Source organism: Ahaetulla prasina, chromosome 3 (genome assembly GCF_028640845.1).
Source record: "Ahaetulla prasina isolate Xishuangbanna chromosome 3, ASM2864084v1, whole genome shotgun sequence".
Lineage (NCBI taxonomy): Eukaryota > Metazoa > Chordata > Lepidosauria > Squamata > Colubridae > Ahaetulla > Ahaetulla prasina.
In genome coordinates, this window is record NC_080541.1 from 229,308,572 (window position 1) to 229,325,221 (window position 16,650).

Here is a 16,650-nt window from a genome sequence, read left to right on the forward strand (position 1 = left end):
TTGATGAGTTTCCATCCGTTGCTTCTTGTCCTGCCTTCTCAGGGGCTTTGGAGAATAGGTTGACACGCACCCCCTCTTCTTTGTAGCAGCCCCTCAAATATTGGAAGACTGCTATCATGTCATCCCTAGTCCTTCTCTTCATTAGACTAGACAGGCCCAGTTCCTGCAACTCTATGTTCATCGTAGAGTTTAACTTCCAGATCCATTCATTATCTTTGTAGAAATAGTCTGGTGTTTTATGCAGGGTACAAAACAATAGAGTTGGAAGGGACCTTGGAGGTCTTGTAGTCCAATCCCATGATCAAGTAGGAGGCCTTAGAATAGAATAGAATAGAATAGAATAGAATAGAATAGAATAAGAGAGTTGGAAGGGACCTTGGAGGTCTTCTAGTCCAACCCCCTCTTAGGCAGGAAGCCCTACACCACTTCAGACAAATGGGTATCTAATCTCTTTTTAAAAACTTCCAGTGCTGGAACATTTTCAACTTCTGGTGGCAGGCTGTTCCACTGGTTAATTGTTCTCACTGTCAGGAAATTTCTCCTTAATTCCAGGTTGCTTCTCTCCTTGATTCCATTGAGGACCTGTATACTGCACGAATCAAGAAGAGGGCCGTGAAAATATTTACAAACCCCTCACATCCAGGACATAAACTGTTTCAACTCCTACCCTCAAAACGACGTTATAGAGCACTGCACACCAGAACAACTAGACACAAGAACAGTTTTTTCCCGAAGGCCATCACTCTGCTAAACAAATAATTCCCTCAACACTGTCAAACTATTTACTAAATCTGCACTACTATTAATCTTCTCATCGTTCCCATCACCAATCTCTTTCCACTTATGACTGTATGACTGTAACTTTGTTGCTGGCAATCCTTATGATTTATATTGATATATTGACCATCATTTGTGTTGTAAATGTTGAACGTATCTTTTTTTTAATGTACACTGAGAGCATATGCACCAAGACAAATTCCTTGTGTGTCCAATCACACTTGGCCAATAAAGAATTCTATTCTATTCTATTGTATATTCTTTGACTATCATTAAGTATGATTCTTGATGAACGTATCTTTTCTTTTATGTACACTAAGAGCATATGCACCAAGACAAATTCCTTTTGTGTCCAATCACACTTGGCTAATAAAAAATTCTATTCTATTCTATTCTATTCTATTCTATTCTATTCTATTCTATTCTATTCTATTCTATTCGTTTCCATCTGTTGCTTCTTCTCCGGCCTTCTGGTGCTTTGGAGAATAGCTTGAGTCCCTCTTCTTTGGGGCAGCCCCTGAGATATTGGAAGACTGCTATCATGTCATCCTTAGTCCTTCTTTTCATTAAACTAACCACAGAATAACAGCGTTGGGAGGGACCTTGGAGGTCTTCTAGACTCAGGGCTGCCTTAACACAATTGCCCACGGGCCCCACGAGCATAGGAGCCCCATACTAATCTGTACGTTAACCCTTCAATGCATCATGTATCATATAAATACAGCAACATATTTATTACATATTATTTGTTGAAAGTGCCAATAAAATAAATATGTTTAATTTTCTCGACCGTTTACATTTTTATTCCTGTGAGTAGTTGTCATAGGGGCCCCAGGACATTGCTTTGCCTGGGGCCCATAATGCTGCTAAGACGGCCCTGGCCCAGGGGTGAAATGCAAAATTAGTTACTACCGGTTTTGTGGGCGTGGCTTGGTGTTGGGGGTAATGTGACTGGGTGGGCGTGGCCAACTTTTTTTTCTTAACTTTTAAAAGCATTTTTTTTTTTAGTAAAAAAGTTTTATTTTTACAATCATGTCAAACAATTCATTCAATGTACAGTTATATACATTTAGTCGGGCCTGCCCAGTCACCACCCCCCTTTTTAACACTCTTCCCTCTTCTACCTTCTTTTACTATCCAAACCTTCCTCTCCTTCTCTTATCTACATCCTCTCCTCCCTCCACCCTACACCTTCCTTCTCCCTCTTCTACCCCTCTTCCTTCCTCTTCTCCTCTTTCCTACCTCCTACTCTCTCTTTTCTCCCTCCCCACCGTTCTAAAATGGTAACTGGGCAGACCCGACCCTACATTAATTATATTTATATATCTTCAATAATCCCTGTACATTAACCATCACTCCATCCTCTACCCTCAACCCCCCAATTCCCCTCCCCCATACCCCCCCCCCGACTTCCCAGAACAAAATGCAGGGTATCAAAACTAACAATCATAATCTAAAATAATTCCTAAATTATAATCTCTAGTCTCTCCACACTTAATCACACTCTCAATTCCCCTCTCCTTCAGAAATATATCTAATACAAAATATTTCCTAAATTTACTCATATGCTATTCGATATTTTTTTATCTGATACTTATTCTGAATATAATCAATCCACATTTTCCATTCTAAAATATATTTTTCTTGTGTATAGTCTTTCAAGTAAGCAGAGATTTTTGCCATTTCTGCCAGATTTGATACTTTAAGTGTCCATTCTTCAATTGTAGGTAATTCTTCTTTCTTCCAATATTGAGCAATCAAAAGTCTTGCGGCTGTTATTAAGTTCAAAATCAATTTAGTCTCTTTTTTTTTACAACCTGTTTGGCCGAAGAGGGTGTAGAAAAAATACTTTTAAAGGGTTCTGATGATCCCAGCTGAGCGGTGCAATCATCAGAAGCTTTTTTTTTTAACTTTTAGAAGCATTTTATCAGCCGAAGAAAAAAATGCTTTTAAAAGTTAAAAAAAACAGCAACCCTCTGTTGATCGCACATCAGCTGGGGCGGGGGGGGGGCAGGGATTTTTGCTACCGATTCTCCGAACCACCCACCACCATCGCTACCGGATCAGGCGATCCAGTCCAAACCGGGAGCATTTCACCCCTGCCCTGCCCCCTGCTCAAGCAGGAGATCTAAAACCTTTCCAAACCAATTGGATGTCCATTCTCTTTCTTGAAAACCTCCAGGGATGGAGTTTTCACAATGTCTGGAGCAGGAGTGAAATGCTCCCGGTTCGGACCGGATCAGCCCACCCAATCGCCCACTTGCCCGCTTGTCCGCTTGCTACTGCTTTTAAAAAAATGCTTTTAAAAGGTAAAAAAAAAAAGAGAGGCTCTGATGATCACAGCTGAGCTGTGCGATCGTCAGAGCCTTTTTTTTTTTACTTTTAAAAGCACTTTTTTACAATCTCTTCGGCCGAAGAGGTTGTAAAAAAAAATGCTTTTAAAAGTAAAAAAAAGATTGCGTGCCACAGCTGATCACTTCCTGCTCCCCGCGCACTGTCCTACTTACCCCATGCCTCCTTTTGGCGTAAATTGCATGCCCATGTGCAGACCTTGCATTTGGTGCGTGGTGCGCACTGCGCATGTGCAGCCAGCTGAACCCGTAGTAAACCGGTTCAGATTTCACCACTGGTCTCGAGGCAAGTTGTTCCACTGACTAACTGTTCTGTCGGGAAATTTCTCCTTATTTCTAGGTTGCTTCCCGCCTTCATTAGTTTCCATCCATTGTCCTGCCCTCAAGGTGCAAATTCCTTGTGTGTCCAATCGCACTTGGCCAATAAATTCTATTCTATTCTATTCTATTTTTTTAATTTTTTTTTTATTTTGCATTTATATCCCGCCCTTCTCCGAAGACTCAGGGCGGCTTTCACTATGTCAAGCAATAGTCTTCATCCATTTGTATATTATATACAAAGTCAACTTTTTATTGCCCCCAACAATCTGGGTCCTCATTTTACCTACCTTATAAAGGATGGAAGGCTGAGTCAACCTTGGGCCTGGTGGGACTTGAACCTGCAGTAATTGCAAGCAGCTGCTGTTCATAACAGACTGTCTTACCAGTCTGAGCCACTCAAGGACCCATATTCTATTCTATTCTATTCTATTCTATTCTATTCTATTCTATTCTATACTAGAACACTCATGTCCCCCAATCAAGCGGTTGCAATTCCTGCAACCGTTCTTCATATATTTGAGCCTCCGGCCCCTTAATCACCTTTGTTGCTCTTCTCTGCACTCTTTCCACAGTCTCCACATCTCTCAAACTAGCTGTGACGTGGTCTTTCAACATGGATATATTTATCTTCGCTTCTTCCGCCCTCCTGCGGGTCACTGCGGCCAAGTTTTCTCGGCCAGTGACACGTTCCAGTTGTTCCATCTGACTTTCAGAGAGGGCGATCCTTCAAAAGCCAGGGAGCATCCCTGCCCCCTCCTCACTTTCTAAGGGTCCAAATTCCATGCGCAGAAATTGGGGGGGGGGCACTTCCTAGGCTGTCTTCTGGCACCCTCTGCAGCCTCCTGACTGCATTGCACGCACAACATTGCAGGAAGGATCCATGTGTGAATTTAGTTTGTGTGTGTGTGTGTGTGTGTGTTTGTTTGCATGTGTGGGAAATTCAAGGTAAACATCAGAGACGGATGTCATTCCGGAATTGCATGGGGAAGTTTAAGGCTCCCAATTGCAGGGAAGAGACTTTGCAGGAAGAGGACCTAAGAGGACCATAAGGGGCGTGCATAAGAGCACAAACGTGCCTACCGTTCCTGTCCTATTGTCTTGGTGTATATGCTCTCAGTGTACATAAAAGAAAAGATACTTTCATCAAGGTACAACATTTACAACACAATTGATGATCAATATATCAATATAAATCATAAGGATTGCCAGCAACAAAGTTACAGTCATAGTCATAAGTGGAAAGAGATTGGTGATGGGAACTATGAGAAGATTAATAGTAGTGCAGATTCAGTAAATAGTCTGACAGTGTTGAGGGAATTATTTGTTTAGCAGAGTGATGGCCTTCGGGAAAAAACTGTTCTTGTGTCTAGTTGTTCTGGTGTGCAGTGCTCTATAGCGTCGTTTTGAGGGTAGGAGTTGAAACAGTTTATGTCCAGGATGCGAGGGATCTGCAAATATTTTCACGGCCCTCTTCTTGATTCGTGCAGTATACAGGTCCTCAATGGAAGGCAGGTTGGTAGCCATTATTTTTTCTGCAGTTCTAATTATCCTCTGAAGTCTGTGTCTTTCTTGTTGGGTTGCAGAACCGAACCAGACAGTTATAGAGGTGCAAATGACAGACTCAATAATTCCTCTGTAGAATTGGATCAGCAGCTCCTTGGGCAGTTTGAGCTTACTGAGTTGGCGCAGAAAGAACATTCTTTGTTGTCCTTTTTTAATGATGTTTTTGATGTTAGCTGTCCATTTTAGATCTTGCGATATGATAGAACCTAGAAATTTGAAGGTTTCTACTGTTGATACTGTGTTGTCAAGTATTGTGAGAGGTGGAAGTATGGAAGGGTTTTTCCTAAAGTCTACCACCATTTCTACGGTTTTGAGTGTGTTCAGTTCCAGATTGTTTTGGTTGCACCACAAGGCTAGTCGTTCGACCTCTCGTCTATATGCGGATTCGTCATTGTCTCGAATGAGACCAATCACTGTTGTGTCATCTGCGAACTTCAGTAGCTTAACAGATGGATCATTGGAGATGCAATCATTGGTATACAGAGAGAAGAGAAGTGGGGAGAGCACACAGCCTTGGGGGGCCCCTGTGCTAATTGTACAGGTATTTGATGTGATCTTGCTTAGCTTCACCTTGCTTAGCTTCGACCTGCTGCGTCGCCAATATATATATATTGGCGACGTTTCGACGAAGTCTCATTCGTCATCTTCAGGCTTCAGCTTCGTGCTTCTGGGAGCAATGTGTGACTGCAGCTGTTTCTTCCTTTTTAACTGCTAGTGAGGGTTTGAACTGATTGGGTGGGAGCTTGGCTGTGCTCTGATTGGATGGGGTTTTTTTGGTGCTCTGATTGGATGGGGGGGTGTCCTCTTTGGGTGGGGGCTTGGTTGTGCTCAGATTAGTCTGAGCTGCAGGGGGATTTGAGCTGGTGAGCTGCACAGCTGTTGTCCGGCTTCGTGTTCGCGGTCGTGCCACATCTTCACAGTGGGTGTCAGTCTGCTGCATGCATGGATTGGAGGGGTTTGAAATGGCTAATGTTGCAGCTGCGGTCTGGCTTCTGGTCCTTAATCGTGCTTCATGATCAGTGTGGGTTTGGGTCTGCTTTCTGGGTGGATGTGTGGTGGTGACATCCTGTGTGGACCTCGTGAGTGTGGGTCTGGTGTCATTCCTCGTGTTAGGGACACGTTTGTCAATAAGGGCGGGTTTCCAAATGGCTGGTAGGCGGGAGGTATCATCTCTTTTGTTCATGCTGTGTGGGCGTTTTTCTATCTCGATGGCTTCTCTGATTATTCTGTTGTTAAAGTGTTCAGTTTTGGCGATAGTTCTGGTCTTTTTAAAGTCAATATCGTGTCCTGTGGCTTTAAGGTGTTGGACCAGGGAAGAAGTTGGTTCCTCTTTTTTGACTGAGTTCTTGTGTTCTTCAATGCGTGCACTTATTCTTCTGATGGCAGAGAGGAGAAATATATATATATATATATATATATTCTGAGGTTTTCGCGGGTGTTTGTATGTAGGTCTTTGGTTATTCGGGTTTTCTCCCGTGTAAAATTGGAAGTGTCTTGGCGACGTTTCGACGAAGTCTCATTCGTCATCTTCAGGCTTCAGCTTCGTGCTTCTGGGAGCAAATGCTGAAGCCTGAAGATGACGAATGAGACTTCGTCGAAACGTAGCCAAGACACTTCCAATTTTACGTGGGAGAAAACCCGAATAACCAAAGACATATATATATATATGCTTATATATGTATGCTTATACCTCCTTATATTTCTTCATATATATGTTTATATACTATATAATCTTTTTGTGTGATGCTTATGTATATTGTTGTGACAAAAATAAATAAACAAATAAATAAATAAGAAAGAAAGGGGCTCTGTTGCCATCGCTGATGAAAAAGAAAATAACCGCACAAAAGCAGTTTTGCAAAGGCAGGGAAAAGATGCTAGAATGGCATTCAGACAGCAGGCTTGCAAAAAAATAAATAAATAAAAATGAACCGGTGAGTTTGGCATTCTGGGTCTCTCCAGGAGATGTGGAATGACAATTTTGTGTTAAATTCCCTTCCTACATAGACTCCCCACACACATACATAGTGTATTCCTTCTCACACACACCCCTCCAGTTTTCTGTAAGACCATGCATTTCCTCCTTATTTCAATTCAATCAATCAGAATAGAACTGGAAGGGGACCTCGGAGGTCTTCTAGTCCAGCCCCCTGCTCACGCTAGAGACCCTATCCCATTTCAGACAAATGGCTGTCCAGTCTCTTCTTAAAATCCTCCAGTGATGAAGCTCCCACAACTTCTGGTGGCAAGCCGTTCCACTGGTGAATTGTTCTAACAAAATTTACGGCACGAAATTTCTAACTTCCAGGTTGCTTCTCTCCTTGATTTGTTTCTCTCCTTTGCTTCTTGTCCTGCCTTCAGGGGCTTTGGAGAATAGCTTGACCCCCTCTTCTTTGGGGCAGCCCCTCAAATATTGGAAGATGCTATCAAGTTCCCCCCTAAACAGTTGGTAAACTCGCAAGATTCATTTTTCTCACCATGTACATGTATACATCCAAACGAGACTGTGTTGTTTCTCTGTGTCATATAATACTGTATATTCCTATTCTGTTCTATTCTATTCTATTCTATTCTATTCTTATTCTTATTCATTCATTTATTCATTTTGTCATGTTCGTGTAGTGTATATTGGATGTGGTGGAGACCCTTTGAGAACTGTATGCAACGAAATTTCATTTTAATGTACGCCGACTGGTGTACGTTCAAAGTGACAATAAAGTTATTTTAAGTCTAAGTCTAGCTCGTCTTTTCTCTGGACTAGCCAAACCCAAACCCTGCAACCGTTGTTTCCAACAGTTAGAAACTGTTTTTTTGTTTTTTTTTAAGTTGCTGAGTTCTGCTGCATTTGTGCTGATGGGCAGGCCTGGAGTTTTTGAACTTCTTGTCTGGGGTTTTCCTTTCACTTCCCCATTTCGGGTTATTTGAATTCCCCTCCCCCACTTCCTCTCGACAGCAGCTCCAGATACAGGATAGGAATGAGAACAAGTCCCTCGCTCTGGGCGGGGGTCTTCTAAGCCAGGGGTCTCCAACCTTGGCAACTTCAAGACTTGGTGGACTTCAACTCCCGGAATTCCTCAGCCAGCTATCCAACCTTGGCAACTTTAAGAGTTGTGGACTTCAACTCCCAGAAGTCCACAAGTCTTAAAGTTGCCAAGGTTGGAGACCCCCTGTTCTAAGCAGCACGTTGCAGCTCGTCCTCGATTTACATTCATACGTTCATTTAGTGACCGCTCAAAGTTACAACGGCACTGACAAAAGTGACTTAGGACCGTTTTTCATACTTAATGACCGTCGCAGCCTCCCCGAGGGTCACCTGATCAAAAGTCCGACACTTGGCCACCAACTTGTATTTACGATGATCACAGGGGGGTGGTCACGTGATCCCCTTTTGTGACCTTCCGCCAAGCCCTGTTCGCTTAAGTGTTAAAAATGTGACTCCCTTATTTATTTATTTATTTATTTATTTATTGGATTTATAAACCGCCCTTCTCCCGAAGGACTCAGGGCGGTGTACAGCCAGGATAAAAAAGAACAATATACAGTTAAAATACAATTAAAAAACTTATTATACAGTATGGCCGAAATAATTAAGAATTAAGAATCTAAAAACCCCAATTAAAACCAGAGAGAAAATTTAAAATTTAAAATTAAACAATTTAAGAAAGCCCCGCACGAACAAACAAATATGTTTTCAGTTCGCGGCGAAAAGTCCGAAGGTCAGGAATTTGACGTAAACCAGGGGGGAGTTCGTTCCAAAGAGTGGGGGCCCCCACAGAGAAAGATCTTCCTCTGGGGGCCGCCAGCCGACATTGTCTGGCGGACGGCACCCTGAGAAGGCCCTCTCTGTGCGAGCATACGGGTCGGTGGGAGGCATGAGGTAACAGAAGGCAGTCCCGTAAGTACCCAGGTCCCAAGCCATGGAGCGCTTTAAAGGTGGTTACCAAGACCTTGAAATGCACCCGAAAGGCAACAGGAAGCCAGTGCAGTCTGTGCAGGAGAGGTGTCACATGTGAGCTACGCGTGACTCCCTCTATCACCCGCGCAGCTGCATTCTGGACCAACTGAAGCCTCCGAGTGCATCTCAAGGGGAGCCCCATGTAGAGAGCATTGCAATAATCCAGGCGGGAGGTAACAAGAGCGTGAGTGACTGTGCACAGGGCATCCCGATCAAGGAAGGGGCGCAACTGGCGAACCAGGCGAACCTGGTGAAAGGCTCTCCTGAAGACGGCCGCCAAATGATCTTCAAACGACAGCCGTGCATCCAGGAGAACACCCAAGCTGCGCACTCCCTCCTTTGGGGCCAATGACTCGCCCCCAACAGTCAGCCGCGGCTGCAGCTGACTGTACCGGGGTGCCGGCATCCACAGCCACTCCGTCTTGGAGGGATTGAGCTTGAGCCTGTTCCTCCCCATCCAGACCCGTACGGCTTCCAAACACCGGGACACCTTAACGACTGCAGCCATTCCCTTAGCAACTGTAGCAACGCAGGTCGCAAAATGGGGCAAAAACCCGTTTAGCAAATGTCTCACTTAAACGACAGGCATTTAGGGCTCGATTGCAGTCATAAGGCGAGGACTACCTCACTTTAAGCAACACAAGAGGCCGTCCTGCAGGACGGAGGAGAGGGCTTCGTTGTTGTCACGCTCAAAACCATCCTTGCTTCGTTGCTACACAATGGTTTCATTGACGGAACGCTAGGTTACAGGAAGTCCTCCACTTACGACGGCTGCTTAGCGACTTTGAAGTTATGACAGGCCTCCAAAAAGCTAATTATAACTTGGTTTTGGAGTGACATCAAATCCCCCCCCCCATGCCAGCGTCATTTGGATGCTTGACAACCGACTGTTTGCTGCAATCTGCAATCACGTGCCCCTAATTTACGACGTTTTTGACCAAAAAAAAAAAATCAGGATTTTTTCCCAGTTTCCAGGCAAAGCAAAGAGTCACGGTGGTTGTTCAACCACTGCGGGATTTGTTTTATCAACACCGCCAAAACAGATTTAAAATTGGGTCTGGTCACCTGGTGACCCACTTTATGACAGTCACGCCTTAGTTACTGTCATAAATCGAGGAGTACCTTACAGAGTTCCTCATTTCCTGGGCTCAACCCACCAACCAGTGCTTAAATACAATTGTAAATACAATTGTAAGATAAATGTGGACTTCAACCCTCAGAATTCTCCAGACAGCGTAATGTAACCCAGCATGGCTGGCTGGGGAATTCTGGGAATTGAAGTCCACATATCTTAGCTTTGCCAATCACTGAGAAACACTGCCGTAAACTAAGCCAATTGCTTGCTTTGCCAATACATCGTGCCATAAAAACTTAACTGCTACTATTATTACTATGATTTATTACGGCCACTTACTCCAAAAGGCTCTGGGCAGCTTGTAACATTGAAATATACAAATTAAAACAGGTTAAAAATATAACCACAAAGCCTATAATTCAGATTAAAAAGCTGTCACGCCGATCTATTTGCCATAGCTGGTTGAAACATGGATTGTAGTAATCCTGCTAGAGTTATTTTGATACAAGATGGGTGGGAAATGACAATAGGTATATAGATGATAGATAGATAGATAGATAGATAGATAGATAGATAGATAGATAGATAGATAGATAGATAGATAGATAGATAGACAGACAGACAGACAGATAGAAATAGATAGACAGACAGAAAACTATGAAAGATAGATAGAAATAGACAGAAAACTATGAAAGATAGCTAGCTAACTAGCTAGCTAGCTAGCTAGAAATAGACAGACGGACAGACAGAAAACTATGAGATAGATAGATGGATAGATAGATAGATAGATAGATAGATAGATAGATAGATAGATAGAGAATAGATAGATAGATAGATAGATAGATAGATAGATAGATAGAGAATAGATAGAGGATAGATAGATAGATTAGATAGATAGATAGAGGATAGATGGATAGATAGATAGATAAATAGAAAGATAGATAGAAATAGATAGACTGAAAACTATGAAAGATAGATTTTATTTATTTTATTTATTTATTTATTATTTAAATTTGTATACCGCCCTTCTCCCGAAGGACTCAGGGCGGTTCACAGCCAAGTAAAAAATGCACAATACATTATAAATACAATTAAAATACTAGTAAAAAACTTATTTAAATTGGCCACAATTAAAATTTGGAGATAAAACCCATTAAAAACCCATAACTTAAAAAACTAACCCAGTCCAGCGCAGATAAATAAGTAAGTTTTGAGCTCGCGGTGAAAGGTTCGGAGGTCCGGAAGTTGACGAAGTCCTGGGGGGAGTTCGTTCCAGAGGGCGGGAGCCCCCACAGAGAAGGCCCTTCCCCTGGGTGTCGCCAGACGACACTGTCGCGCCGACGGCACCCTGAGGAGTCCCTCTCTGTGAGAGCGCACGGGTCGGTGAGAGGTATTCGGTAGCAGCAGGCGGTCCCGTAAGTAACCCGGCCCTATGCCATGGAGCGCTTTAAAGACGTTCACCAACACCTTGAAGCGCACCCGGAAGGCCACAGGTAGCCAGTGCAGCCTGTGCAGGATAGGTGTCACTCGGGAGCCACGAGGGGCTCCCTCTATCACCCGCGCAGCTGCATTCTGGACCAACTGCAGCCTCCGGATGCCCTTCAAGGGGAGCCCCATGTAGAGAGCATTGCAGTAGTCCAGACGAGACGTCACAAGGGCGTGAGTGACTGTGCACAAGGCATCTCGGTCTAGAAAGGGGCGCAACTGGCGCACCAGGCGAACCTGGTGGAAAGCTCTCCTGGAGACGGCCGTCAAATGATCTTCAAAGGACAGCCGTTCATCCAGGAGAACGCCCAGATTGCGCACCCTCTCCATCGGGGCCAATGACTCGCTCCCGACAGTCAGCCGCGGACTCAGCTGACTGTACCGGGATGCCGGCATCCACAGCCACTCCGTCTTGGAGGGATTGAGCTTGAGCCTGTTTCTCCCCATCCAGACCCGTACGGCTTCCAAACACCGGGACAGCACTTCGATAGCTTCATTGGGGTGGCCCGGTGTGGAAAAGTACAGCTGGGTGTCATCAGCGTACAGCTGGTACCTCACACCGAAGCCACTGATGATCTCACCCAGCGGCTTCATATAGATGTTGAACAGAAGGGGCGAGAGAATCGACCCCTGCGGCACCCCACAAGTGAGGCGCCTCGGGGCCGACCTCTGCCCCCCCGTCAACACCGTCTGCGACCGGTCGGAGAGATAGGAGGAGAACCACCGATAAACGGTGCCTCCCACTCCCAATCCCTCCAACCGGCGCAGCAGGATACCATGGTCGATGGTAAGAGGTCTAATAGGACCAGGGCAGAGGAATAACCCCTATCCCTGGCCCTCCAGAGATCATCCACCAACGCGACCAAAGCCGTCTCAGTGCTGTAACCGGGTCGGAAGCCGGACTGGAACGGGTCCAGATAGACAGTTTCCTCCAGGTGCAGGGGAAACTGATATGCCACCATACTCTCTACAACCTTCGCCGCGGGTTGGAGACCGACGATAATTACCTAAAACAGCCGGGTCCAGGGAAGGCTTCTTGAGGAGGGGCCCCACCACCGCCTCTTTCAAGGCGGCCGGAAAGACTCCCTCCAACAAGGAAGCACTCGTAATCCCCTGGAGCCAGCCTCGTGTCACCTCCTGAGTGGCCAGCACCAGCCAGGAGGGGCACGGGTCCAGTAAACACGTGGTGGCATTCAATCTACCCAGCAACCTGTCCATGTCCTCGGGAGTCACAGGGTCAAACTCATCCCAAACAACATCACCAAGACCGCCCTCAGATACCCCGTCTGAATCGCCACAATTTTGGTCCAGACCGTCCCTAAGCTGAACGATTTTATCGTATAGATCTAGACAGACAGACAGAAAACTATGAAAGATAGCTAGCTAGCTAGAAATAGATAGACAGACAGACAGCAAACTATGAGATAGATAGATAGATAGATAGATAGATAGATAGATAGATAGAGATAGATAGATAGATAGATAGATAGATAGATAGATAGATAGATAGATAGATAGATAGATAGATAGATAGATAGAAACAGACAGACAGAAAACTATGAGATAGCTAGCTAGCTAGATAGATAGACAGAGGATAGATAGATATAGAATGGATAGAGAGAGATAGAGGATGGATGGATGGATGGATGGGTGGATGGATGGATGGATGGATGGATGGATGGATGGATGGATGGATGGATAGATAGATAGATAGATAGATAATAGATAATAGATAAAATTGTTCAGCCCAGCACAGTTGGGTAGGTTCCTGCTTAGCAATAGTTTCATATGAAAACCTAGCTAGTAACCTGTTTCACATGTCAAAGCAAGCCACGCTTGCCATCCACATAACTTCCTGACCAAGGCAGGACTGGTTGCGTTCCACCTGAAAAGGAAATAATTGGATTTGCACAGAGAGATAAAGGTGATACCAACAGCAGAGACTATTTGTAGCTCAAGGTTGAACTGTGGGGTCCCTGGTGCTCTCTGAGCTGGGTGGTTTTCTTGCAGACCTTTCATGACCCCAATAGATAACATCATCAGTGTTGGAAGAGAGAAGGTAAAAATGAGCATACCACCTTAAAACCAACTCTGCCATTCCAGTCCCCACTAATAATTAAACAGGGTCATTTCAGATGTCATATCTGACCTGCAAGTGGAAACTAATCAAGGAGAGAGATACAGCCTAGAACTAAGGAGGAATTTCCCGACAGTGAGAACAATTAATCAGTGGAACAGAAGTTGCCTCCAGAAGTTGTGGGAGCTTCACCCTGGAGTCTTTGGACAACCAGTTGTTTGAAATTGTATCGGGTCTTTTGCTTGTGCAGGAGTTGGACTAGTCCAGGGGTCTCCAACCTTGGTCCCTTTAAGACTTATGGACTGCAACTCCCAGAGTCCCTCAGCCAGCTTTGCTGAGGGACCCTGGGAGTTGCTTTGCTGGCTGAGGGACTCTGGGAGTTGAAGTCCACAAGTCTTAAAGGGACCAAGGTTGGAGACCCCTGGATTAGAAGGCCTCAAGTTCCCTTCCAACTTTGGTCGTTCTGTTATTCCTGCTTCTTTGATCTTTGGCATTCCTATGAGGAAGGGGCTAGGAACAGCATGCAGAATTTCGCCCCCCTCTCAAAAAAAAAACCACCCTGGATTTTAGGAGCGAAGCAAAGACAACCTGGCCTTTGAAGCTCTCTCCAGCGAAACTGACCTTTTGCCCTTCCAGGCTGGGATGGCGAATTCTTTGAACTGTCTCTGTTCCGGACAGCTTTCACTTTCAGCCCACCCACCCCCATTGATCCCTTTCTCAGCACAACCAGTAGAACCACTCTGACCTTGGCTACATCAGGGAGTTTATTTGCACCTGAGCGGCTGGAAACTGCTCTGCAAATGAGCCTTTGTTTGTCCTGGAGGAAGGAATTCCTCCTTAGTTCCAGGTTGCTTCTCTCCTTGGTTAGTTTCCATCCGTTGCTTCTTGTCCTGCCTTTAGGGGCTTTGGAGAATAAGTTGACCCCCTCCTCTTTGTGGCTGAAATACTGAAATACTGCTATCATGTCATCCCTAGTCCTCCTTTTCGTTAAACTAACAGGATAACAAGAGTTGGAAGGGACCTTGGAAACTTTCTAGTCCAGGAGTCTCCAACCTCGGCAACTTTAAACCTGGAGGACTTCAATTCCCAGAATTCCCCAGTCAGCTTTGCTGGCTGGGGAATTCTGGGAGTTGAAGTCCCCCAAGCTTAAAGTTGCCAAGAATGGAGACCCGTTTTAGTCCAAGCCCTGCTCAAAGCAAATTCCTTCTACCTTTCCAAACAAATGGCTGTCCAATCTCCTCTTAAAACTTCCCACAACTTCTGGTGGCAAGCAGTTCCACTGGTTTAATTGTCTTCACTTGTTAGGAAGTTTCTCCTGAATTCCAGGTTGCGTTCTCTCTTTGATCGGTTTCCATCCATTGCTTCTTGTCCCGGCTGAAGGTGCTTTGGAGAAAAATTTGACACCCCTCTTCTTTGTGGCAGCCCCTCAAATAGTGGAAATGTCACCCCCAAGTCCTCCTTTTCGTTAAACTAACATTACAGAATAACAAAGGAGTTCAGAAGAACCTTGGAGGTCCTCTAGCCCAACCCCCTATTCAAGCAGAAAAACCCATCCCATTTCTGCTGTTACCATACGCCTCCCACCGACCCGTACGCTCCCACAGAGAGGGACTTCTCAGGGTGCCGTCCGCCAAACAATGTCGGCTGGCGGCCCCCAGGGGAAGGGCCTTCTCTGTGGGGGCTCCCACACTCTGGAACGAGCTTCCCCCGGGTTTACGCCAAATACCTGACCTTCGGACATTTCGTCGCGAACTCAAGACTCACCTTTTTATCCGCGCGGGGCTGGCTTAAATTGGGATTTTAATCTTAAATTTATTAATTTTAAATGGGGTTTTAGTAGGGTAAATTTTAATCATTGGGCTAATTTAAATAAGTTTTTTAAATCGTATTTTAAATTTGTATATTGTATTGCCGGTTTTTTATTATGCCTGTACACCGCCCTGAGTCCTTCGGGAGAAGGGCGGTATAAAAATCAAATCAAATAAATAAATAAATAAATAAATTTCAGACAAGAAATTGTCCAATTGTTAATGACGCAGTGATGTGAATCTACTTCCCCTCGACTTTGCTTGTCAGAAAGTTGCAAAAGTTGATCACGGGATACAACCGTCACAAAGATGAGTCAGTTGACAAGGGTCTGAATTTTGAACATGGGGATGCTGTAACGGTCGTTAAGTGTGAGAAAACAGTCCCAAGTCCCCTTTTTTCAGCACCCCTCTAACTTCGAACGGTCCGCTAAACGAACGTTTGTAAGTCGGGAACCACCTGTATTAAGGTCTCCTGCCCAGAGCAGCGGGTTGGACTAGAAGACCTCTGAGGTCCCTTCCCAGCCTTATGATTCTGTTCTTTGTTCCAGGGATGGGAGGGAAAGCCGAGACTGACCAGCAGTAGGTGAAAGGCAAAAGGTTGCCAGAAGAATGCGCCTCCTCCACCCCCAGGAAACCGACCTAGGCTGAGACCGCAAAGTTGTGGAGGGTGACACTTTGCGAAGGGCGAGGGGCCTCGCTTCCCCCACAGAGCCTTCTGCTTTCTGGAGATTAGCTCTCGGCTCCCGGAAAAGGCAACTCGGGCTCCTCTTCCTCTGACTGTGTGCCGTGTTGCTTTGTGTGACTTGTGTGTCTATTATACGCAGGCTTCTTCAGTCGGGTTTTACAGTTGTAGTTCTGAGAAGACACGACAGGACTGAACAAATAAGTTTTTAAGTTTCTCAGGGTGCATTCTAAATTTTCTCTATTTCTCTCTCCCCCTCCCTATTTATTAACTATTAATCTCTAAACTATTAATAGAATTAACTATTAATTCTACAGAGGAATTATTGAGTCTGTCATTTGCACCTCTATAACTGTCTGGTTCGGTTCTGCAACCCAACAAGAAAAACACAGACTTCAGAGGATAATTAGAACTGCAGAAAAAATAATTGCTACCAACCTGCCTTCCACTGAGGACCTGTATACTGCACGAATCAAGAAGAGGGCCGTGAAAATATTTACAGACCCCTCGCATCCTGGACATAAACTGTTTCAACTCCTACCCTCAAAATGACGCT